Below are 26,777 nucleotides of genomic sequence, written 5' to 3'. Positions count from 1 at the left end.
CATTCTTTTCAGATCTTTTCAAAATAACAAAAATAAAAGTTTAACACATTTTTATGTCAGCAGACAATAACATAAAAATATTGCTGTCCTAACTAACATTTTCCTTTTGATCTTAGCACTTTGTAATGTAAAACACTGCATGTGCTAAACTGACACTTTGTTGACAGCTAACCGAGCACACTGCATCCGTCACTAGAAAGTCACAGAAACCTGGGCACAGGTGGGAATGTGTTTAAATTAAGCAACTTCTACCATATGTGGCAGGATCAATATAGATCCATTTTAATTTCCTATACCTTTATCCCTTAATCCAACACCTTTAAAACTACAGAGTTACATAATCGATATTTACCAAGTGACCAAGAGGTCCTTACAGATGCTGAAATGCCTTATGAATCACAGAGGAAAGATTAAACTGACATTCAAGACAGTGTTGGTGTAAAGTGTATTCCTGCCCTCACCAATCTACCGAGGCTCCTCTCTTAAAGGTCACAAATGCTTACCATCACAGCCAATCTATTTTTCACATGCTGCCCTCCTGTTATCAGCATTTAGAACGGTTTAACACTCCCTTCTTGAAACTCTCTTCTCCAGGAGCTTTCTTTAAGTCCTGCCTGACTGCCCCCATCTGGACCCTCTCCTGAGCTTGTCATGGAAGGGCTTTTCCTTCTTCTCCTGTTACATCCTTTCGCTGCAACCTTAGGGCTTCAACGATCAGGAAAACAATCAATTATTCCTTACATAGCATCTCCAATCGTGACCTGTTCTCCCATCTCCCTCTTGATGCCTACCAGCATTTCTAATGTCTTATGCAGAACTGGTCTTAGTTCTTTCCCAACCTGTCTTTCCTTCTGAGTTCCTTGGCTCTACCAGCCTCCAATAATACAGGTGTGAAAATTCATGTTATTTTTACTTTACTTCCTTGTTTCTCTCTTCAACCGCTGTTTAGCTCTACACAGGGTACCTTTATGATTCTATTCATTTACTTATTTACTTAACACATTGAATAACTGTTGGAGTAGATTCAGGGGCTACAGTGATGAACAACACAAGAGAGGACCCTACCTTCCTGCAGTGTATGTGCTGAGGCGCAGACACAATTTCAGATGGCAAAGCACTGCTACTAAAAAAACATGGGAAGAGACCAATCATCATGAATGACTGGCAGTGATGATGGGGGCTAGCACTTTTAGTAGTGGCCAGGAAAAGCCTCTTTCAAAAGAAGACATTAGAGCACAGACCTGAACAAAATGAAGGAGTAAGTCTTGTAAGGATCTAAATGGAAAGGGTTCTTGGCAGTTGGGAAAGCAAGTGCAAAGGCACTGGCGTAGAAATGAGCTTGGCATGTCTGAAGAACTAGAAAAAGACCAATGAGATTCAGGTAACATAAGCAGGAGAAGGGTAGTAGACAGCTAGGCAGGGCCAGAGATGAAGGGTCTTGTAAGCTATGGTAAGGTGTTTGGATCCTAAGTGTGATGGGAAATGATTGGAGAGTTCTGACTTGGAGAGTGATATGGCATGATTTATGTGTTAAAGACCAGGAGAGAACAGACTGCAGAGGAAAAATAATATATTGCTTAACAAATTTTAAAAAATTAACCATGTTCTTAGGCAATAAGAGCTTTTATTAATTCATCTTTTTTTAAAAAAGGCTTCAATTTAACAGATATGTAATTTCCTAATTCATAAATAATGACATTATGAATTGAAATACTTTCACTTCTTTAGTTTAGAATAAAAATTACCATGCTTCTGAAATGCACAGTAAGAGCAATGAAGTATATATATATTGTTCATTTTATACTTACATGTTGCACAAATGAAACCAAAACCTTGGAGTATCTGTCATCAGTAATGTCCAACAAAGCAATTAGGAATTAATTAATGAGAGTATGTATAAAGGATTCACAAATTCTTAGTAATGAGGTACAATGTACCAGGCATTCAATGTACCAAACAGGAATGAAAAATGTTAAAATTATGTTTCCACTAGAAGTTTACAAAGAGGGAAGCTGACAATAAAGTGAATAAAAGATAAAGGCATCCCAATTATTGTCAGGTTATAAAAGGCTTGTACTTTTATGTGATGTGAAGATAGAAAATGGAGACATGACAAATGAGTCCATTACGTCAGTATCATTTGGAATCAGACAATTAAGCTTTTGGCATTTATCAACACTGAAGAGGACTCATATTAAATTAAACATGTCAATTATACCTCAATAAAAAAAAACATAACTCTGTAGGCTTAGAAGGAAAAAAGAATTATAGAATTACTGGTATTCATGTTAGGCTTTATAGATTCCTTTTATGAACAAAGAGCAATTCACTCATCTCTGGACTCTCAGTGCTCATTTGCTTTCCTGTACCGAAATGAGTGTCATGATTGCCTTTTCATTCCCAAAAATCTAGGAAGGAAAAGGACCACAGTAAGGAGGGATAATGACTTTTCTTCTTTCTCACTGGATTTATAGGCGAGGTGACTTAACAAGGAACATTCATCCATCACTGAGCATCAGCTATGTGTCAAGCACTGTGATCGGTACTGGGAACGTGACATGTGCATGAGGTGTCACCCCAGGAGGAGGGAGAGCTGTTTCTCTTGGGAAGATGCATGCCACCACCTCTAATGGAGCAGCTCTGTGCTTTCGGAGGCTCCTGTCTTCACTACAGTTGTAAAGGGCATCCTTCAGTTCCCCTTGAGCTTCCTCCGATTAGATAGAAAAGAGTTAAAGAAACAGGGGAGACAGAAGAGTCACCCCATGAGGAGTCCGAAAGCTGATTCTAAACTCTACAAATGTAACTTGTATCTCTTACTTTAATAGAAGGAAATATTTTTATTCCAGAGAAAATTCCAGCATTGCTGCTTTGACAGTCATTTTCTTAACTAGGAAGGTAGAAGCAAATGGCACTAGTATATGATATTAATTTTCTATTGCTGTTAAACAAACTACTGCATACTTGGCAACTTAGAATAATATATATACTTTTAATCTCACACTTTCTGTGGGTAGAGAATCTGAGTGAGGCTTAGCTGAGTCCTCCACTTAGGTTCTGGTAAGACTGTGGTCTCATCTGAGGCTTAACTGGGAAGACTTTGGTATTATTAACAGAATTCAGTTCCTTGTGGTTATAGGATTGAACCCAGGTCAGTAGGTGCCCAATATGCTACTGGAGAAGAGTGGAGAAATAACTCCAGAAAGAATGAAGAGACGGAATGAAGATGAAAACTACTCCCAGTTGTAGATGTCACTTGTGTTGGAAGTAAAGCCTGATGCTGTAAAGAACAATATTGCATAGGAATCTGGAATGTTAGGTCCATGAATCAAGGTAAATTGGAAGTGGTCAAACAGCAGATGGCAAGAGTGAACATCGCCATTTTAGGAATCAGTGAACTAAGATGGACTGGAATGGGTGAATTTAACTCAGATGACCATTATACCTACTACTGTGGGCGAGAATCCCTTAGAAGAAATGGAGTAGCCCTCATAGTCAACAAGAGTCCAAAATGCAGTACTTGGGGGCAATCTCAAAAATGACAGAAACGACCTCTGTTCATTGCCAAGGCAAATCATTCAATATCACAGGAATCAAAGTCTGTGCCCCAAGCACTAATGCCGAAGAAGCTGAAGGTAACAGTTCTATGACCTTATAAAACTAACCTTCTAAAATTAACACGAAAAAAAAAAAAGATGCCCTTTTCATCATAGGTGACTAGAACGCAAAAGCAGGAAGTCAAGAGATACCTGGAACAACAGGTAAGTTTGGCCTTGGAGTACAAAATGAAGCAGGGCAAAGGCTAACAGAGTTTTGCCAAGAGAACACATTGGCCATAGCAAACACCCTCTTCCAACAATATAAGACATGACTCTACACATGGACATCACCAGATGGTCAGTACCAAAATCAGATTGATAGTATTCTTTGCAGCCGAAGATGGAGAAGCTGTACACAGTCAGCAAAAACATGACCAATAGCTGACTGTGGCTCAGATCATGAACTCCTTATTGCCAAATTCAGACTTAAATTGACGAAAGTAGGGAAAAACCACTAGACCTTTCAGGTATGACCTAAATCAAATCCCTTACGATTATACAGTGGAAGTGAGAAATAGATTCAACGGATTAGATCTGATAGACAGAGTGCCTGAAGAACTATGGATGGAGGTTCATGACACTGTACAGGAGGCAGGGGTCAAGACCATCCTCAAGAAAAAGAAATGCAAAAGTGTCTAAGGAGGCCTTACAAATAGCAGAGAAAACAAGAGAAGCTAAAGGCAAAGGAGTAAAGGAAAGATATACCCATCTGAATGCAGAGTTCCAAGGAATAGCAAGGAGAGATAAGAAAGCCTTCCTCAGTGCCCAATGCAAAGAAACAGAGGAAAACAACAGAATGGCAAAGACTAGAGATCTCTTCAAGAAAATTAGTGATACCAAGGGAACATTTCATGCAAAGATGGGCTCAATAAAGGACAGAAATGGTATAGACCGAACAGAAGCAGAAGATATTAAGAAGAGGTTGCAAGAATACACAGAACTACACAAAAATATGTTAATGACCCAGATAACCACAATGATATAATCACTCACCTAGGGTTAGACATCCTGGAGTGCGAAGTCAGGTGTGCCTTAGGAAGCATCACTACGAACAAAACTAGTGGAGGTGATGGAATTCCAGTTGAGCTATTTCAAGTCCTAAAAGATGATGCTGTGAGAGTCCTAAAACATGATGCACCCAATATGCGAGTAAATTTGGAAAACTCAGCAGTGGCCACAGGATTGGAAAAGGTCAGTTTTCATTCCAATCCAAAAGAAAGGGAATGCCAAAGAATGCTCAAAATACTGCACAACAGTACTCATTTCACACACTAGCAAAGCAATGCTCAAAATTTTCCAAGTGAAGCTTCAACAGTACATGAACAAAGAACTTTCAGATGTTTAAGCTGGATTTAGAAAAGGCACAGTTACCAGAGATCAAATTGCCAACATACATTGGATCATAGAAAAAGCAAGAGTTCCAGAAAAACATCTACTTATGCTTTATTGACTACACCAAAGCCTTTGACCATGTGGATCACAACAAACTGTGGAAAATTTTTTCAAGAGATGGGAATACCAGACCATCTGACCTGCCTCCTGAGAAATCTGTATGCAGGTCAAGAAGCAACAGTTAGAATGGGACATGGAACAATGGACTAGTTCCAAATTTGGAAAGAGTACGTCAAGGCTGTATACTGTCACCCTACTTATTTAACTTATATGCAGAGTACATCATGTGAAATGCTGTGATGAATGAAGCACAAACTAGAATAAAGATTGCCAGGAGAAATATCAGTAACCTCAAATATGCAATGACACCACCCTTGTGGCACAAAGCGAAGAGGAATTAAAGGGTCCCTTGATGAAAGCGAAAGAGGAGAGTGAAAAAGCTGGCTTAAAACTCAATATTCAAAACACAAAAATCATGGCATCTGGTCCCATCACTTACTGGCATATAGATGGGGAAACAACGGAAACATTGAGACTTTATTTTCTTAGGCCTGAAAATCACTGCAGATGGTGACTGCAGCCATGAAATTAAAAGATGCTTGCTCCTCAGAAGAAAAGCTATGAAAAGCTGTGACGAACCTAGGCAGCATATTAAAAAGTAGAGACATTACTTTGCTGACAAAGGTCCATCTAGTCAAAGCTATGGTTTTTCCAGTAATCATGTATGGATGTGAGAATTGGACCATAAAGAAAGCTGAGCACTGAAGAATGATGCTTTTGAACTGTGGTGTTGGAGAAGACTCTTGCGAGGCCCCTTGGACTGCAAGGAGATCCAACCAGTACATCCCAAAGGAAATCAGTCCTGAATATTCATTGGAAGAACTGATACTGGAGCTGAAGCTCCAATACTTTGGCCACCTGATGCGAAGAACTGACTCATTTGAAAAGACCCTGTTGCTGGGAAAGGTTCAAGGCAGGAGAAGAGGACGACAGAGGATGAGATGGTTGGATGGCATCACCGGCTCAATGGACATGAGTTTGAGCAAGCTCCAGGAGTTGTTGGTGGACAGGGAAGCCTGGTGTGCTGCAGTCCATGGGGACACAAAGAGTCGGACACAACTGAGTGACTGAACTGAACTGACAAGGCTGAAGGCTTCAGTTTTCTGGTGGTTGGCCTGAGGCTACCCTCAGCTCCTTGCTGTGTGGGTTTTCCAACATAGCAGTTCATATCTTTGAGGCTAGGGATTGAGAGACTACAGCAAAGTGTGCACTGAAATCTTATGCAATGTTATCATGTATCATCTTTATGGAATTCTGCTGGTACAAGTAAACCAGAGGTCCTGTACATACTCTACTGGAGGAGATCACACAGGGGCATGAACACCAGAAAGCAGGGATCATAGAGATGACCAAAGAATCTGCCTACCAAAGTAACACTCAGACTTTCCCCACTGCTCAGTTCAGTCACTCAGTCATGTCCGACTCTTTGAGACCCCCTGGACTACAGCACACCGGGCTTCCCTGTCTATCACCAACTCCGGGAGCTTGCTCAGACACAAGTCCATCAAGTCAGTGACACATTAACCTAACACATCAAATCTTTTTCTTTGTCAGTGCTTCAATATATTTTGCCTAATCTTTCATTTTTTCAAAAACTTGAGTTAATCCTGGCTTTAACTTTCCTGCCACTATTCTGAAGAGTTCTTGTTAGTTCTAGGTTGTTTGTTTGTTCAGTATTTGTGTATTTGTTTAAACATCTAAGCTAAGAGCTCTGTGAGGTTTCCCTTGATTTATTTGTATATCTCTACCTTTTCTTTCCTACTGAGACGGTAAGTTATTGTGTACAGTAGAGTTTTCCTTTCAGGATTTCTTACTCCACAATCCACTGATGGTTTCTAAACATGAGAGCAAATCCATTTTATCTAAATTTAATATAAAGACAAAACTGCTTTCATGGAATCTGTGATATGTGTCCAAATATGTACAAACTTAATCACATTCTTTCCAGACACTTTCAGAAGAGCTACAATTCTAGCAGATGTTACACAAAACAGTTAAAGTGTTTCAGTATTACAGCAGCTTGGCAAGCACTAGTTAATGATCTACTTTGAGGAAGTATTATTCATATACTTTTTTTGCCTAGGCTATTGAGGTTCAATCTTACAGGTTTACTAATGTTTCTTTCTTTTTTGTCTCTATCGCCTTTTATGATGTACTGTTCACAGTTCACAGCTTTCAATAGTCTTCTTCCCCTTCTATCCGATTTGTTGCTTTGAAAAAAAGGGGTGGCCATTCATGGAACTATTTTGGTTAGAAAGTCTCAGCTGATGCTGTATGGTACCCCACCTAGGTTCTACAGGTTCAAGAGAGAAGAGGTGATTCTGGGGCTCCTCAAGTTTCACCTGCCTCCAGAACATCCTCAGTGTGAGCGTCAGACCCACCCTCTGTTCAGTGCCTGATACACATTTACTCAATGAATATTTGTGGAAAGAACTATCTGACATTTATTTGCATATACAATGGATATTTGCCTTTGTTAGATTCATGCATATGAATGGGAATTTCCATAACACACCCTAGAAATGAAACTAAAGGGTTCAGGAACATGTACATTTTAGGCTCCGAGAGACACAGACGTCTGCTCTCCAGAAGAGCTGCACTGAGGAGCTCTGTCAACACCGTGAGTGTGCTGGCTTCCATGGGCACTCACTAACACTGCACACCGAGTGAGGGGCACTGCTAATAACAGCCTTCTGGTGGGCAGAGATTGGGCCTCGTTAGTTTAAGTGCATACCGAAGTAAATGATATTCAAACATATATATTAAATATATTCATTAAACAGATACTATCATAATGAAATATGACTTCTTCATGATCACCTACCATGTGTCAGGTACTGTTTTAGGTACTACCTAAATTGTAGTGAACAAGATATCCAAGATCCCCGTTCTCAGGGGATCTCATATTTTAATAGAGGTGACAGAAAGTTAACAAGAAAATTAAAAAAACAGTCTGTTGTCCTAAGGAGAGAATAAAATAGGGGAGTGGAACAGAGCTTGGAGGGAGATGGGTAGTTAGGAAAGACCTTTCTGAGAAGCAGACGATCTGCTGAGAACTGACAATGCGATAAGCTGGACCCCTCTGTCCAGATGCCCTCTTTGTCTTGTTTAAACATACAAGACACCCTCCTCCCTCGGGCCTTTGTGATTACTGTCTGGAACACTCTCGCACCAGATATCCAAATGGCTTACTTCTCCCTCACATTAGTGAAATGTCTGTCAAAGAGACTGTCAAAGTTCTCTGTAAGAGAACTAGTTATACCCATCCATGGGCAATTTCAGTATTTCTATTTTCCATACAAGGTCAGCAAGACCTCCCTTTCCACATACAACATTGTGTAAAACCTGAGTACCCTTAAAGGTACTAGTTAGACATAAATTTCTTTATTATTTCAAGCTTTATATCCATGAAAAAAACTGAGTCGAAGCTGGGTTTCCTATTCAAATTTTACTGCTGTATTAAAGAGTGAAATGTTACTTTTGAATTGTTTTCAGAGGTTTTAGCACATTGTTTTTATATGTTCTCAGTGATTTAATAATGATAAATTATATAAATCTATATCAGTAGAAATGTTTCACCACCTTCCAAGGTTTCCAGCTTCCCCTCACCTAAAAATAGAGGGAAGAAGAGAACAGTTGATCATATCAGAGTAGGCTGCAAGGGCAAACTTCTTTTACATAATGACAATGAATGATGAAGATTATAATGACAATGATAATAATGATGATGTATATTGAGTACCTACCAGATATGATCCACTTTATAAACATTAACTTTAATCAGCTAGTTACTTCAGTTACATTATCTGCAATCCTCCCAACAACCTCATGAGCTGATGACATCTCCATTTTCATAGGTGAAGAAATTGAGACTCAGAGAGCTTACAGAACCCCTTTTGTGACTTCTTTGCACAAATATTAGGTCTTAGAGCTGGAATTTGAATTCAAGATATGATCTCTTCAGTATACTATTCTGCCTCTATACTAGGAAAAATGAATCTACAAAGATATCATTTAGGGTGCAAACAACTAATTTCTAAGTAAAAGCTAATTTCACAATGTTATTTCATTTTATCCTGTAATGTAATAAGCTATGGTGCTCATCTTTCCATTTTATAAATGGATCAAAAGTGAAGTTGAGGAATTTACCTAAGATCTTGTCCAAAAAGTAGGCATCTCACTTCAAGTGCTGTATCTACATTAACTTAAGTTTCTTTAGCATTTGGGGGTTATTATAAAAGAAATGAGAACCACCAACAGTATTGTATAGTCCCAAAATTTAATCACTTTAATATAATTAGTAAACTTGGTGGGATGAGTTCAGAAGGTCACAAATTTGTGAAAAATATTATGAAAGATTTTAAGTTTTTTTCTTAGGTATATTTATTATTCCCTCTTTATACAATATTTTGTAAATGGTTCCAAAGAGAGCTTTTAATTTTTACTCTGAGGTTTCCATGGTGCTTAAACATATATTGTACTTAAGGATGCTTTAATTTTAGAAGTAACAAATGTTTGCTCTAAACAACAAACAAACAAAAACACAGATATTTTTAATTAAAAGAAAAAAAAAGATGCTCAGTCATTCTGACCTGAGAAAATAACTATATCAATGAGTCAGGTATTCTTCTATGCATGACTGAAAATTATTAAAGCTTCTTGAATCAATGTAATCTGTTGCTTTATTCTGAATATTTGTTACATCATGAAAATTGGTCAATGATTCTAATTAAAATTTAAAAAAATGGACTCTAAAACATAATCTCCATAATCTCATATTTACAAAGCACTTTATATTTAAAGGGCTTCCCTGGTGGCTCAGATAGTAAAGAATCTGCCTGCAAAGCAGGAGACCTGAGTTGGATCCCTGGGTTGGGAAGATTCCTTGGAGAAGGGAATGGCAATCCACTCTAGTATTCTTGCCTGGAGGATTCCATGGACAGAGGAGCCTGGTGGGCTACAGTCTATGGGGCTGCAAAGAGTCTGACATGACTAAGCCAGTAACACTAACACACTTTTTATATTTTAAAAAGTGCTTCCATACTAGTTCATTTAATCTTTGAAACAACCTTATGAAGACTGTATCCCCAGTTAGAGATAGAAAGCCAAGACTCCAAGAGGTCATCATATTTTTATCTTACTTAGGATGATACTGGATATAGGGCACCCTGCTATTTTATACACTCTCAAGAGAAAAAAAATCCACCAGTTAATTGTGATATAATGACTTAACTCCACCTCTGTGAGACTCATAGAACTTAAAATTAGTAGAAGGCCTAGGTTAGGGTTCTGGCATTGTACTTCACAAGTATGTGGCTTAAGAAAATTATTTCAGCTCTCTAAGCCTTAATCTTTTCCTATCTTTTAAAGCAGAAATAACAGTGACTGTCTCACAGGGTTGTATGAGGACATAGGGAGGTAAAACAGTTCTTTTAAGCTCTAAAACTGATAGAATTTAAAAAATCTTCTATATCTTTGGTATTATTATTTTAAAGTATTTTATCTGTAACAGTAATATTAATAGTCTGTTGTTGAAGGAAGGAACTTCTAGATCTAAATTGAACTATTTTATCATATTAAATAATTATTAAAGTGGTAACTGCACACAACTGCTACTGCTGCTGTCTTTCCTGAGATGAGCTGTTAATACTTTGTCCTCATATGAACTCTGGAGAACACCTATTCCATTAATCTAAAAGAACGCATTCAGTTTGAATGAGGACATTTTCAGGCCTTGAGGGGAAATATTTCTTTCTGCCATCATCTACATTTTGTTTGTCCAGTTATAGGATAGAAACATGAACTACACTTTAGACATTCTGTTATTATAGTCAGTTGTAATTGTGCCAGGAATTACAGACCTTCATTTCTTGGAAGAGAGCTAATTCCCTACACTCTACCATCTATGTCTTCTGTAATTTATGAAGTATTCCTATATATTTTCTGCTTTTGTGTTGGAAATCATTTTAAGTTATAGTCTATTCACCATGTTAGTGCTAAGGTATACAGACATTTACTTAATTAAATCCTACATACCGTGCATTCTGTTATCCCCTTGACAACTTATTCCTGCCTTGTGGGGGAAATTAGGTCTTGCTTGTCTGGTCTTCCCTGGTGGCTCAGATCATAAAGAATCTGCCTGCAATACAAGAGACTCAGGTTTGATCCCTGGGTCAGGAAGTTCCCCTGGAGAAGGGAATGGCTATCTACTTCAGTATTCTTGTCTGGAGAATTTCATGGACAGAAGAGACTGGCGGGCTACAATCTAGCCATGCCTTTATATCTACAGCTGCTGGCAGTATATGTGATTAAACCATCTGAAACACTGTCCTGGATGTGATTGTCTGTGAAGACAAATACCATGTGGAAGCTCTGGAGTTGATTTATTGAGTATCTGTTCATGTATACTGAATACAGGAAACAGAGTGGAATCCTGATTTTTATGACTGACAAACTATATTATGTTTGTTTCCTATGTACCAAACAAGAATAGTTGATGGGGGAGGAGCCAAGATGGCGGAGGAATAGGACGGGAAGACCACTTTCTCCCCTACAAATTCATCGAAAGAACATTTGAACGCTGAGCAAATTCCACAAAACAACTTCTGATCGCTGGCAGAGGACATCAGGCGCCCAGAAAAGCAGCCCATTGTCTTCGAAGGGAGGTAGGGCAAAATATAAAAGATAAAGAGGGAGTCAAAAGAGCTACAGACGGAGACCCGTCCCGGGAAGGGAGTCTTAATAGAGGAAGTTTCCAATCACCAGGAAACCCTCGCACTGGCAGGACTGGGGGAAGTTTTCGGCAATCTAACTGGGAGGAAAAATTAAACAAGGCCCACAGATTATGTGCCTAAAAGCAACTCCCAGCAGAAAAGTACCCCAGACGCCCGCGCCCGCCAGCAACAAGTGGGGGCGAACGGAGAGGAGCGGGCGGCCTTGCTTAGGGTGAGGACCGGCCTGAAGACCCTGAGAGCAATCGGAGAGAGCTCTTTTAAACTGTGGGATAGCAAGGGACAAAATTAACCGGCCCGAACACACTGCCGGCGGTTCGCAAAACAAAGGGACTGAGAATCTCCAGAGAAGAGCCGGCCCATCCCCGCTGGAGGTAGGAGGCAGGGGGGAGGGGAAAAGGGCAAACTCAGCCCCTGAGAAGCCACCCTCTCCCACACTGCAAACAGGCCCCCGATTCCTATCTAAAGACTTCCTGAGACCCGACTGGCGGCGCGTGCTGGGCCCGCGGAGGGGAAAAGCGCGCCGTACCCAGGCAGAGTGCGCCCAAGCCTCTGGCTGCCTGGGCCGCTCGCCGCGGAGGGAAAAGGCGTGCTGCACCCGGGGAGAGTACGCCCAAGCCTCTGGCTGCCTGGGCCGCTCGCCGCGGAGGGAAAAGGCGTGCTGCACCCGGGAGAGTACGCCCAAGCCTCTGGCTGCCTGAACCGCTCAGGCCGGGGAAGGCACAAAACGCAGGCGCAACCGAATCCGCGCTTTTGTGGAGTACCCGAAAACTGGAACCGCACTCAACGCAGGGCCCGCTCCATATAGAGCAGCCGGGAGCCTGAGCAGTGTAGACGGCGAAAGCACAGACACCCGTGAGCGGGGCAAACCCAGTGTGGCCGGAACACGGTGAGCGCTATCCACACAGAGCGGTATCTGTCTGCAGCGCCCCGCCCTCCCCTAGCAGGACTGAACTGAACTAGAGAACCTAAATAAGAGATCACCTCTGCCCGCCTGTGTCAGGGTGGAAATTAGACACCGAAGAGACAGCAAACAGAAGCCAAATAAGCAAAGGGAACCACTTCAGAAAGGACCGGTGCAACAGATTAAAATCCCTGAAGGTAACACCGACTACACGGGAAGGGGCCTACAGATATCGAGAAGTGTAAGCTGGAAAGAGGAGCTATCTGAAATTGAACTGAACCTACACTGACTGCAACAACTCCAGAGAAATTCCTAGATATATATGTATATTTTTTTTAATTAAAAAAAATTTTTTTTTCTTTCCTTTTTTTAAATTTTTTCTCTTTTATTTTCTTTTAAAATTCCCTATTACTCCCCCATTACTCCTCAACTTTCATTTTCATATATTTTTACGATTTTTTTAATTAGGGAAAAAAAATTTTTTTTTTCTTGTTTTTCTCTCCTATTTCCTTTTAAAGTCCTCTAATACTCCTCTATTATTCCTTAACCTTCATTTTCATTTCACTATAACCTTGCCAAAAAAAAAAAAGGAGAGAAACCCTATTTTTAAACCAAACTTCATATACATTTCTAAATTTTTTGTGTGTTTTTGTTTTTAAATATTGTATTTCAAAGAGTCTAACCTCTACACTAGATTTTTAATCTTTGTTTTTCAGTATGTGATATAAATTTTGGACATTTAAGAATCCAATATTCAGTTCCCATTTCTATTCAGGAGTGTGGTGATTACTCTCCCACTTTTGACTCTCTGTTTTCTACCTCAGAACACGTCTATTTCCTCCTTTCCCCTTCTCTTCCCAATCCAATTCTGTGAATCTTTGTGGGTGTCTGGGCTACAGAGAACACTTTGGGAAGAGATAACTGCGTAGATCTCTCTCCTCTTGAGTCCCCTTTTTCTCTTCCTGCTCATCTCTATCTCCTTCCTCCCTCTCCTATTCTTCATGTAACTCTGTGAATCTGTCTGGTTGTTTCTCACAGTGGAGAATCTTTTCAGCATTAACCTAGAAGTTTTATTATCAGTGCTGTATAGTTGGAGAAGTCTTGAGACTATTGGAAGAATAAAACTGAAATCCAGAGGCAGGAGAATTGAGCCCAAAACCTGAGAAAACCAGAAAACTCCTGAATACACGGAACATTAAAGAATAAGAGACCATCCAAAAGCCTCCATACCTACACCAAAACCAACCACCACCCAAGAGCCAATAAGCTCTAGTACAAGACATACCACGCAAATTCTTTAGCAACGCAGGAACATAGACCTGAGTGTCAACATACAGGCTCTCCAAAGTCACACCTAACACAATGACCCATTGCAAAACTCATTACTGGACACTCCATTGCACTCCAGAGAGAAGAAATCCGATTCCACGCACCAGAACGCTGACACAAGCTTCCCTAACCAGGAAACCTTGACAAACCAATCGTCCAACCCCACCCTCTGGGTGAAACCTCCACAATAAAAGGGAACCACAGACCACAAGAATACTGAAAGCCCACTCCAGACACAGCAATCTAAACAAGATGAAAAGGCAGAGAAATACCCAACAGCTAAAGGAACATGAAAAAAGCCCACCAAGTCAAACAAAAGAGGAGGAAATAGGGAATCTACCTGAAAAAGAATTTAGAATAATGATAATAAAAATGATCCAAAATCTTGAAAACAAAATGGAGTTACAAATAAATAGCCTGGAGACAAAGATGGAGAAGATGCAAGAAAGGTTTAACAAGGACCTAGAAGAAATAAAAAAAAGTCAATTAAAAATTAATAATGAAATAAATGAGATCAAAAACACTCTGGAGGGAACCATGAGTAGAATAACAGAGACAGAAGATAGGATAAGTGAGTTAGAAGATAAAATGGTGGAAATAAATGAAGCAGAGAGGAAAAAAGAAAAAAGAATCAAAAGAAATGAGGACAACTTCAGGGACCTCTGGGACAATGTGAAACGCCCCAACATTCGAATCATAGTAGTCCCAGAAGAAGAAGACAAAAAGAAAGGCCATGAGAAGTTACTCGAGGAGATAATAGCTGAAAACTTCCCTAAAATGGGGAAGGAAATAGCCACCCAAGTCCAAGAAACCCAGAGTCCCAAACAGGATAAACCCAAGGTGAAACACCCCAAGACACATATTAATCAAATTAACAAAGATCAAACACAAAGAACAAATATTAAAAGCAGCAAGGGAGAAACAACAAATAACACACAAAGGGATTCCCATAAGGATAACAGCTGATCTATCAATAGAAACCCTTCAGGCCAGAAGGGAATGGCAGGACATACTTAAAGTAATGAAAGAGAATAACCTACAACCTAGATTACTCTACCCAGCAAGGATCTCATTCAGATATGAAGGAGAACTCAAAAGCTTTACAGACAAGCAAAAGCTGAGAGAATTCAGCACCACCAAACCAGCTCTTCAACAAATACTAAAGGATCTTCTCTAGACAGGAAACACAGAAAGGTGGTATAAATGTGAACCCCAAACAGCAAAATAAATGGCAACGGGACCATACCTATCAATAATTACCTTAAATGTAAATGGGTTGAATGCCCCAACCAAAAGAAAAAGGCTGGCTGAATGGATACAAAAGCAAGATCCCTATATATGCTGTCTACAAGAGACCCATCTCAAAACAAGGGACACATACAGACTAAAAGTGAAGGGCTGGAAAAATTCCACGCAAACGGAGACCAAAAGAAAGCAGGAGTCGCAATACTCATATCAGATAAAATAGACTTTCAAATAAAGGCTGTGAAAAGAGACAAAGATGGACACTACATAATGATCAAAGGATTAGTCCAAGAAGAAGATATAACAATTATAAATATATATGCACCCAACATAGGAGCACCACAATATGTAAGGCAAATGCTAATGAGTATAAAAGGAAATTAATAGTAACACAATAATAGTAGGAGACTTTAATACCCCACTCACAACTATGGATAGATCAACTGAACAGAAAATGAACAAGGAAACACAAACTTTAAAGGACACAATGGACCAGCTAGACCTAACTGACATCTATAGGACATTTCACCCCAAAACAATCAACTTCACCTTTTTCTCAAGTGCACACGGAACCTTCTCCAGAATAGATCCCATCCTGGGCCATAAATCTAGTCTTGGTAAATTAAAAAAAAACTGAAATCATTCCAGTCATCTTTTCTGACCACAGTGCAGTAAGATTAGATCTCAATTACAGGAAAAAAATTGTTAAAAATTCAAACATACGGAGGCTAAACAACACGCTTCTGAATAACCAACAAATCATAGAAGAAATAAAAAAAGAAATCAAAATATGCATAGAAATGAATGAAAATGAAAACACAACAACCCAAAACCTATGGGACACTGTAAAAGCAGTGCTAAGGGGAAGATTCATAGCATTACAGGCCTACCTCAAGAAACAAGAAGAAAGTCAAATAAATAACCTAACTCTACACCTAAAGCAACTAGAGAAGGAAGAAATGAAGAACCCCAGGGTTAGTAGAAGGAAAGAAATCTTAAAAATTAGGGCAGAAATAAATGCAAAAGAAACTAAAGAGACCATAGCAAAAATCAGCAAAGCTAAAAGCTGGTTTTTTGAAAACATAAACAAAATTGACAAACCATTAGCAAGACTCATTAAGAAACAAAGGCAGAAGAACCAAATTAACAAAATTAGAAACGAAAATGGAGAGATCACAACAGACAACACTGAAATACAAAGGATCATAAGAGACTACTACCAGCAGCTCTATGCCAATAAAATGGACAACTTGGAAGAAATGGACAAGTTCTTAGAGAAGTATAACTTTCCAAAACTGAACCAGGAAGAAATAGAAGATCTTAACAAACCCATCACAAGCAAGGAAATTGAAACTGTAATCAGAAATCTTCCAGCAAACAAAAGCCCAGGACCAGATGGCTTCACAGCTGAATTCTACCAAAAATTTAGAGAAGAGCTAACACCTATCTTACTCAAACTCTTCCAGAAAATTGCAGAAGGTAAACTTCCAAACTCATTCTATGAGGCCACCATCACCCTAATTCCAAAACCAGACAAAGATGCCACAAAAAAAGAAAACTACAGGCCAATATCACTGATGAACATAGATGCAAAAATCATTAACAAAATTCTAGCAAACAGAATCCAACAACATATTAAAAAAATCATACACCATGACCAAGTGGGCTTTATCCCAGGAATGCAAGGATTCTTTAATATCTGCAAATCAATCAATGTGATACACCACATTAACAAATTGAAAGATAAAAACCATATGATTATCTCAATAGATGCAGAAAAAGCCTTTGACAAAATTCAACATCCATTTATGATTAAAACTCTCCAGAAAGCAGGAATAGAAGGAACATACCCCAACATAATAAAAGCTATATATGACAAACCCACAGCAAGCATCACCCTCAATGGTGAAAAATTGAAAGCATTTCCCCTGAAATCAGGCACAAGACAAGGGTGCGCACTCTCACCACTACTATTCAACATAGTTTTGGAAGTGTTGGCCACAGCAATCAGGGCAGAAGAAGAAGTAAAATGAATCCAGATAGGAAAAGAAGAAGTGAAACTCTCTCTGTTTGCAGATGACATGATCCTCTACATAGAAAACCCTAAAGACTCTACCAGAAAACTACTAGAGCTAATCAATGAATACAGTCAAGTTGCAGGATATAAAATTAACACACAGAAATCTCTTGCATTCCTATACACTAACAATGAGAAAACAGAAAGAGAAATTAAGGAAACAACACCATTCAACATTGCAACAAAAAGAATAAAATACTTAGGAGTATATCTACCTAAAGAAACAAAAGACCTATACATAGAAAACTATAAAACACTGATGAAGGAAATCAAAGAGGACACAAACAGATGGAGAAATATACCGTGTTCATGGATTGGAAGAATCAATATTGGCAAAATGGCTATGCAACCCAAAGCAATCTCTAGATTCCATGCAATGCCTATCAAACTACCAACGGTATTTTTCACAGAACTAGAACAAATAATTTCACAATTTGTATAGAAATACAAAAAACCTCGAATAGCCAAAGTAACCTTGAGAAAGAAGAATGGAACTGGAGGAATCAACCTGCCTGACTTCAGACTATACTACAAAGCCACAGTCACCAAGACAGTATGGTACTGGCACAAAGACAGAAATATAGATCAATGGAACAGAATAGAAAGTCCAGAGATAAATCCACGAACCTATGGTCACCTTATCTTCGACAAAGGAGGCAAGGATATACAACGGAAAAAAGACAACCTCTTTAACAAGTGGTGCTGGGAAAACTGGTCAACCACCTGTAAAAGAATGAAACTAGAACACTTTCTAACACCATACACAAAAATAAACTCAAAATGGATTAAAGATCTAAATGTAAGACCAGAAACTATAAAACTCCTAGAGGAGAACATAGGCAAGACACTCTCCGACATAAATCACAGCAGGATCCTCTGTGACCCACATCCCAGAATTTTAGAAACAAAAGAAAAAGTAAACAAATGGGACCTAATGAAACTTAAAAAGCTTTTGCACAACAAAGGAAACCATAAGCAAGGTGAAAAGACAGCCCTCAGATTGGGAGAAAATAATAGCAAACGAAGCAACAGACAAAGGATTAATCTCAAAAATATACAAGCAACTCCTCCAGCTCAACTCCAGAAAAATAAATGACCCAATCAAAAAATGGGCCAAAGAACTAAACAGACATTTCTCCAAGGAAGACATACAGATGGCAAAAAAACACATGAAAAGATGCTCAACATCACTCATTATCAGAGAAATGCAAATCAAAACCACAATGAGGTACCATTACACGCCAGTCAGGATGGCTGCTATCCAAAAGTCTACAAGCAATAAATGCTGGAGAGGGTGTGGAGAAAAGGGACCCCTCTTACACTTTTGGTGGGAATGCAAATTAGTACAGCCACTATGGAAAACAGTGTGGAGATTTCTTAAAAAGCTGGAAATAGAACTGCCATATGACCCAGCAATCCCACTTCTGGGCATACACACCAAGGAAACCAGATCTGAAAGAGACACGTGAACCCCAATGTTCATTGCAGCACTGTTTATAATAGCCAGGACATGGAAGCAACCTAGATGCTCATCAGCAGACGAATGGATGAGGAAGCTGTGGTACATATACACCATGGAATATTTCTCAGCCATTAAAAAGAATTCATTTGAATCAGTTCTAATGAGATGGATGAAACTGGAGCCCATTATACAGAGCGAAGTAAGCCAGAAAGATAAAGACCATTACAGTATACTAACACATATATATGGAGTTTAGAAAGATGGTAATGATAACCCTATATGCAAAACAGAAAAAGAGACTCAGATGTGTAGAACAGACTTGTGGACTCTGGGAGAAGGCGAGGGTGGGATGTTTCAAGAGAACAGCATCGAAACATGTATGTTATCTAGGGTGAAACAGATCAGCCCAGGTTGGGTGCATGAGACAAGTGCTCGGGCCTGGTGCACTGGGAAGACCCAGAGGGATCGGGTGGAGAGGGAGGTGGGAGGGGGATCCGGGATGGGGAATACATGTAAATCCATGGCTGATTCATTTCAATGTATGACAAAAACCACTGCAATGATGTAAAGCAATTAGCCTCCAACTAATAAAAATAAATGGAAAAAAAAAAAAAAAAAGAATAGTTGATGGTTACTATATATTCAAGAAGATCCCGTGAAGACAGAAATGACAACCCACTCCAATATTCCTGCCTGGGAAATCCCATGGGCAGAGGAGCCTGGCAGGCTACAGTCCACAGGGCTGCAAAGAGTTGGACGCGACTTAGGGAGTAAACAACAACAACAACAACTATGGATTTGGTATTATTAAATTATCTCAGGACTTCAATTCTCAGAAATTTATCTAACAAAAAGGGCAAATACCCAACAGTTAATTAATGTGCAGAAGGAGCAGTAGGGAAACATGAGGTAGTTTAAGATCCAAAATAATGACAGGCAACTCCTTCGGGCTTGTGGACTTTTGGTTACTTATTGACCCAATATTCAACAAATATCAAGTTTAAACATTAATACCGAATTTCAAATGTCCCAACCAACTTCTCTTTTTAAAAGCGAATATTTGTTTCCTGTTACTCCAAACCTAGCCCACAGTACTGCCATCTCCTATGTCAATCGTGGAATAGCCAACTAGTCTTCCTGCTTTCTTCACTCTTGGTTACTCTTACAGTCCAGTTTCAAACAACTGCCTGAGTGATTTTTATTTAAAATGTAGACCAGATAATGTTATTCCTCTCTGTGTAAAACCATTAATGGCTCCTATGATACTCAAAATAAAATCCAAACTCCTTTAATGGTGTTCAAAGTCCTATGTGATCTGGCTCCTTTCTGCACCTCCACCCTTACCTCCTGGCTACTCTTCTGCTTTCTCATATATATCAGATACCCCAGGATTTTTTTTTTTAAATTTCTCTCAAATATATCAAGATTGCTCCTACCTCAAGGCTTTTGTACTCAGTCTAAAAAGCTCTCCCCATACAGGATTCCTGCTGGCTGGATCTCAGTTCAAATATCATCTCTTCAAAAACAGTTGCATTACCACATACTCAGATTTCCTTACACAACTGGCTTATTATATGCCTAAGAGTCATCACTATCTGGAATTGTCATGTACTTATTTGCTAACTTGTTTGTCCATCTCTGCCCTTACAGTTTATTTAAACAGTTTGAGAGCAAGGACTTTGTTTATGCTGCTATCAAAGGCCTAGGTCAGGGTCGTGCCCACTGAAGATACCCAATAAATAGCTAGTGAAAGAATGAAGTAAAAAAAATCTAAGTGAATCTAAATGATTACCTTCTCTTAAGTGATCTATTTTTCTCTCACTTTCTTTTTTATTTTTGGAAATTGTACTAGGAAAAAAATTACTTATTTTTCTTGAGACTAATAATAATTTGCCTTCTTAAAACAAAACTGAGTAACTCAAGCATAGTTGATTTTCCAGAAATCACCCAAGATTAAATTTGATATATTTTCTTAATGGAACATTACAGCAGTAACCTACTTTCACTCTGCAACAATACAAGAGAATATGTAAGTTTACCATATTCCTTGAATGGTAAAACACCATGAATATTTACAGTGGTTATTATCTTATTCTGAATAACCAAGTCACTAGGGAATAGGTCGGCCTTAAAAAACAAGTGAAACTGTCTCTCAAATGGCATCAGAATCATGTAACCTATTTGCTATACATAAAACATTTCCCCCAATTCTAGGGGAAGAAAGATATATTAATAGTATGATTAATTTAGGTGGAAGTAAATACCATAATGCCCATTCTAAAGAGTATGGCTGATCGTCACCAAAGAAGATACACACACACACACACACACACACACACACACACACACACACACACATTGTTTTCCTTTGATAAATTCATGTTGGTTAATAAAAATATGTTTTGAGGGAAATAAGGAAAGCAAAGATGAAGTTTGAGACCCAGAATAAGCAGAATGAGATGATGAAGATGTTATATCAGGTGTGAGTTTTGGATTTAAAAGAAAAATTACAAAGGCCTTTAAATATTATAGTACCACACTTCCCTTTTTTTCTCAAAAAGCCTTTTCCCATGTCTAAATAACTTTTAGTTAGCATCAGAAAATAAAGACAAAAAGCAGCCATTACTGACATTCTAATTTTAAAAGTCAGAATACTGCTAATTTTAGACAGAAATACCTAAATTGCGTCAGGAGTCTTATATAAACAAATATGTGTTGTTAGATAGTCATTGCCTGGTAGTGGAAAATTCATCCTTATTTTCAGTGGGTTGAGTAAAAACTATATAATTACTCAACAGTTGAACATTCATATTTCTGCTGTTATAAGAAATGCCATGATGAAAGTACTTGTATACACATTTTTATGTACATCACTCATTGTTTTCTTGGCAAAAATACCAACAGGTGGGATTAATGGGTTAGAATATATGATCACTAAAACATTTTTATTTTCAAATGGACATTTTAAAAGGTCTTAATATATACTACAAAACTGACTCCCAAAATGTTATGCGAACTTATATTCCCATCTATAGTGGATGAAAATATTTACTTTCAATTGGTGGCAGGCCCAGGTGGCTCCTAAATTGAAAAGATGAAAAAAAAAAAATGCCTAATATGATGAGTGACTTGAAAAAAGAAGTGTATTTTCTATGGAAATGTTCCTGCACCTTGCTTCATTTGCTCTGGCATCATTTGGGTCCTCAGGGGTGTTTGCACCTTTGCTCCATCTGCCCATATTAATCCTATTGGTCTCAGAAGTCTAAGACTCCACAGTTATGATTATAGTTTTACCTTCTGTTTTTTGGTGCAGGGAGGCATTCCTTTCTTGATTTTTATCTTTTGAACACACACAATTTTAAACATCATTTCTAAGTGTAGGAACAGGATGGGGAGGTTTTCAAATGAGACCACCCTACCATCTTGAATCTCAACAGCTATCTCTTATTTTCTTGACAGTGGACTTTTTCATAATCAAATATTTCTATGTATACATATAATACTGTTCAACTGTTCGTGGGTTTCTCAAAGCAAGAATGCTGAAGTGGTTTGTTGTTTCCTTCTCCAGTGGAGTACATTTTGTCAGAACTCTCCACCATGATCTGTCTTGGGTGGCTCTACATGGAGTGGTTCATAGCTTCATTGAGTCAGACAAAGCTGTGGTTCATATGATCACTTTGATTAGCTTTCTGTGATTGTGGTTTTCATTCTGTCTGCCTTCTGATGGAGAAGGATAAGAGGCTTATGGAAGCTTCCTGATGGGAGAGACTGACTGTGGGGGAAACAGATCAAATTGCCAACATCCATCAGATAATCGAAAAAGCAAGAGAGTTCCAGAAAAACATCTAGTTCTGCTTTATTGATTATGCCAAAGCCTTTGACTGTGTAGATCACAATAAACTGTGGAAAATTCTGAGAGAGATGAGAATACCAGACCACCTGACCTGCCCCTTGACAAACCTACATGCAGGTCAGGAAGCAACAGTTAGAACTGGACATGGAACAACAGACTGGTTCCAAATAGGAAAAGGAGTATGTCAAGGCTGTATATTGTCACCCTGCTTATTTAACTTATATGCAGAGTACATCATGAGAAACACTGAGCTGGAAGAAGCACAAGCTGGAATCAAGATTTCTGGGAGAAATATAAATAACCTTGGATATGCAGATGACACCACTGTTATGGCAGAAAGTGAAGAGGAACTAAAAAGCCTCTTGATGAAAGTGAAAGAGGAGAGTGAAAAAGTTAGCTTAAAGCTTAACATTCAGAAAACTAAGATCATGGCATCTGGGCCCATCACTTCATGGGAAATAGATGGGGAAACAGTGGAAACAGTGTCAGACTTTATGTTTTTGGGCTCCAAAATCACTGCAGATGGTGACTGCAGCCATGAAATTAAAAGACGCTTACTCCCTGGAAGGAAAGTTATGACCAACCTAGACAATATATTAAAAAGCAAAGACATTACTTTGCCAACAAAGTCCATCTAGTCAAGGCTATGGTTTTTTTCCAGTGGTCATGTATGGATGTGAGAGTTGGACTCTAAAGAAAGCAGAGCACTGAAGAATTGATGCTTTTGAACAGTGTTTTTGGAGAAGACTCTTGAGAGTCCCTTGGACTGCAAGGAGATCAAACCAGTCCATCCTAAAGGAAATCAGTCCTGAATATTCATTGCAAGGACTGATGCTGAAGGTGAAACTCCAATACTCTGGCCACCTGATGCAAAGAACTGACTCATTGGAAAAGACCCTGATGCTGGGAAAGATTGACGGCAGGAGGAGAAGGGGATGACAGAGGATGAGATGGTTGGATGGCATCACTGACTTGATGGACCTGAGTTTGAGTAAACTCTGGGAGTTGGTGATGGACAGGGAGGTCTGGCATGCTGCAGTCCATGGGGTTGCAAAGAGTCAGACACGACTGAGTGACTAAACTGAACTGATACATATACATATTTGTTTATAAGAACTTGAATGAATTGAATGAACGAGTGTCTCTTCATGCAAGTATTGAATGTAGAGAGCTCTTTACTCAGAATTGGTTTTTGACCTTTTCAAGAAAGTGTGGACCCTTGGCTGCTCTGACACTCAACCAAGTTGTTGTTGGAGTTCCGATCTGAGCTCAGGTTGGAGGCTGGCCCCTGTGCACCTGCAGGGCAGGTATGAGGACAATGCAGCAGTCTGAGGGGACTGAGTCACGCACCAGGACCAGACAGCTGTGCAGAGCACTGTGGCCTGTGGTGTCAGGTTCCCTTTGCATCTATTTCTTTACAAGCATCTCTTGTGTGATCCAGCGTGTCAGGTCTAACAGGTATCTAGGCTGCCTAACGGACCAAGCCCCACTGACCTTCTGCTTGACACGGAATCCACCGAGACCCTGAGGGTTTCACCAAATGACACTGACTCACCAAAATATTAGAGTAAAAGGAGTCTCTCTACGTCTAGCCAGTCTCTGTATTCATTACCCCTTCAGATTGGAATGCATTAAGGAGTGTCCTCTGGCAAGGGTTCCCTCCAGTCACCCCCAAAATTGCAACTGCTATTCAGCAGACAGAGTAACAAGATAGACCTTCATTCTTCTATGTAGTTCTACTTGTCCTATATTGACAAGCTTTGGGGATTTGCCTGTACCTGCTTTTGAAGATTTCCCCCTATTTTTCCAATCCATTTACCATTTCCATGGGAAGGAAGGTAGAAGCCTGTGCTTATGCTGTCATTTTACCAGGAAGTCAACAACTTCTCTTTTTATAAAAGACCTCCTATTGGATACCCAGACAGTTACTGCTTTAATGTGCATTTTTCTTAACTAGAACTGCCTCTTCCTGCTTTTGTTATAAAATTTTGTTAACTTAAATGTCAATCAAACAAAGATTACACTTTAAAAGATGTAGTTATTTCAAATAAAGATTACACTAAAGCATCACAAGACTGACCATGTAAATACTGATGGAGAGCAATGTAGAGACCTCCAGGGGTTCCAGTACTTATTGGAAATGTTTATTACGTCTACATGCTGTCTCACTGAAGGTGAAGAGAACTGAGCCGATCTAAGCTTCCTTATGGTTAGCAATAAACAACTGAAAGATAAGACGCCGGTTCAGACATGTAACCGCAGTTTCCTGTGATGATTACATTCTAACTCAAAATCAATAATAACATTAAATGTTGTGTATTAAGAAAAGCTCTCATCTATCACATTTTCAAATGTATCCAAGTTGAATGAAGATTTAGAAAATTACTTAATAATTACCATAGAGAAAAAGTATTATTTAAAGTAATTACTTTAAATAATAATGTGGTACCAGCGGCAGTAACACCCATTTATGGAACATCTTATACTATCAGGTTCGTGACATGTATCTTGTGTGATTCTTCAATCCTGCCCCTTGAGACACTGTGATCTCTGCCTTTCACAGGAGCAAACAGGCCAGAGCTCACTTAACTTGCCCACTGAGGTTGGCTGACAGACTGAGAGGCTCTCTGAGGCACCCTGAGGAGACACCGCGATTCTGAGGTACACCGCTTACAGGGGTTCCAAGTGCTCCTGGACTCTCGGCTGCCTCTGTGAGTCTCAGACTTCTCCACTGCGAGAGGTGTTTTTTGGACAGATGGATGGCCATGTTTGCAATGCTCTAGAAAGCATTTGTGTTCCCTGTAATTATACATGAGGGGTTCCTAAGTTGGGATTCATAAACACTTTGATAATGGATGAAAAAAATGTGTTCAACTGCACATTTCTGGGAAGAGGACTTTCACCAAATTTCAGTTGAGTACAAGATCCAAAAATGGTTTGGAACTGTCCTCTAGACATTCCTTAGAGACTGCCTTTTAAATTATAAGACCTAAGAAATCTTAATTTAATTTCTAAGGAAATTCCATAGTATAACATCCTGGAGTGTACGTAAATTAACAAGAAAGTGGAGAGAATTACCCAAATGAAAATTTCAAACTGTAATTTGAAATAATCAGATAGCCAGGACAAAGGAAATGAAGTGGAGAAGCTGAATTATCTACCTCCTGATAGTGATTTTCTCCTTTGCATTACAGATAGAAAAAGCTACTGCTTAAAGAGAAAGAAAAATGAGCTGAGTTTATCTGAATTATCACACTTAGAAGATAAGTCATTAAAAAAAAAGATAAGTCATATATAATTACAAAAGTGCTGGGAAATATGCAAACATTAGCAACTGTATTTCTAAATAAGAAGACAACATAGAAACTATTTACTAGTTTTAAACAGCAGAGTAGGTATAATCTTATTAACAGATAAAAAGTGTAGATGTGATTCTTTACTTTTCTTCTAAAGAAGTTCTGTTGAACTTCAAAAAATTTCTTTGAATAATCATGTTTGACAAATACAAAGGTTAATGGCAGCAAGGTAATTAAAATGAATAACTGCAGTGTCCACAGGGCTGTGTCTGTACAGGTGTTTCTCTCTCTGTTGCCACCCTCGGTTAAAAAGGTCTGACATAAAATTCTGATCTTACACATAATACATTAGTAGTGGTTATTTTCATCCCCTCTAGAAACACAGAATTTCTTTACATAAAGAGCTTTTACAGGGTTTCTAAAATATATCTAATTTAAAGAAATGTAATAGGTTATACAAAATTATAAAAAAATGCTCACTGCAAGAATTTAGCAGATACTCTTAGAAGCATGGATTCCAATCCTCTATAGCATTGTTTTAAAGTCAAATGTTACTTTAAAGAAGAGTCTTGAATACTACCTAATTACTAAATCAAGTTATCTACTACCCAGGACTTTGAGTAAGTCCTGGGTAGTAGATGACTTACTACTTTAATATTTGATTTACTTACTATTTTAATACTTGATTAAAACAGACTTCTACTTTGTAAATTTTTGTAATTCTTTGGTATATTAACATAGACTTTTGCTACGTGTGTGTGTGTGTGTGTGTGTATCTGGTCCCTAGTATAGAGATTATGAGTACAAACTAGAGGAATAGTAGCATGTAAAA

At 38.8% G+C, this 26,777-nt stretch overlaps 1 protein-coding gene across 10 annotated transcripts in view; it reads right to left on the bottom strand.

Moving 5' to 3' along the window:
• Positions 1-26,777, bottom strand: part of STXBP4 (syntaxin binding protein 4) — a 217,841-nt gene that overhangs the window by 49,142 nt on the left and 141,922 nt on the right. Inside the window, exons 18-19 of one of the 10 annotated variants that reach the window (XR_011492079.1) lie at positions 11,085-11,187; positions 8,478-8,657 (exon numbers count right to left, since the gene is read on the bottom strand). The exons of the other annotated variants lie outside the window; for them this stretch is intronic. The gene's annotated coding sequence lies outside the window, so the exon portion shown is untranslated. Of the gene's footprint in view, positions 1-8,477; positions 8,658-11,084; positions 11,188-26,777 lie in introns of those variants that run through there. 10 annotated transcript variants of the gene reach the window in all.

The sequence above is a fragment of the Odocoileus virginianus genome, chromosome 17 (genome assembly GCF_023699985.2).
Source record: "Odocoileus virginianus isolate 20LAN1187 ecotype Illinois chromosome 17, Ovbor_1.2, whole genome shotgun sequence".
In the NCBI taxonomy this organism is placed as follows: domain Eukaryota; kingdom Metazoa; phylum Chordata; class Mammalia; order Artiodactyla; family Cervidae; genus Odocoileus; species Odocoileus virginianus.
The sequence above is the reverse complement of the archived record's forward strand: the minus strand, read 5'-3'. Positions and strand labels throughout refer to the sequence as shown.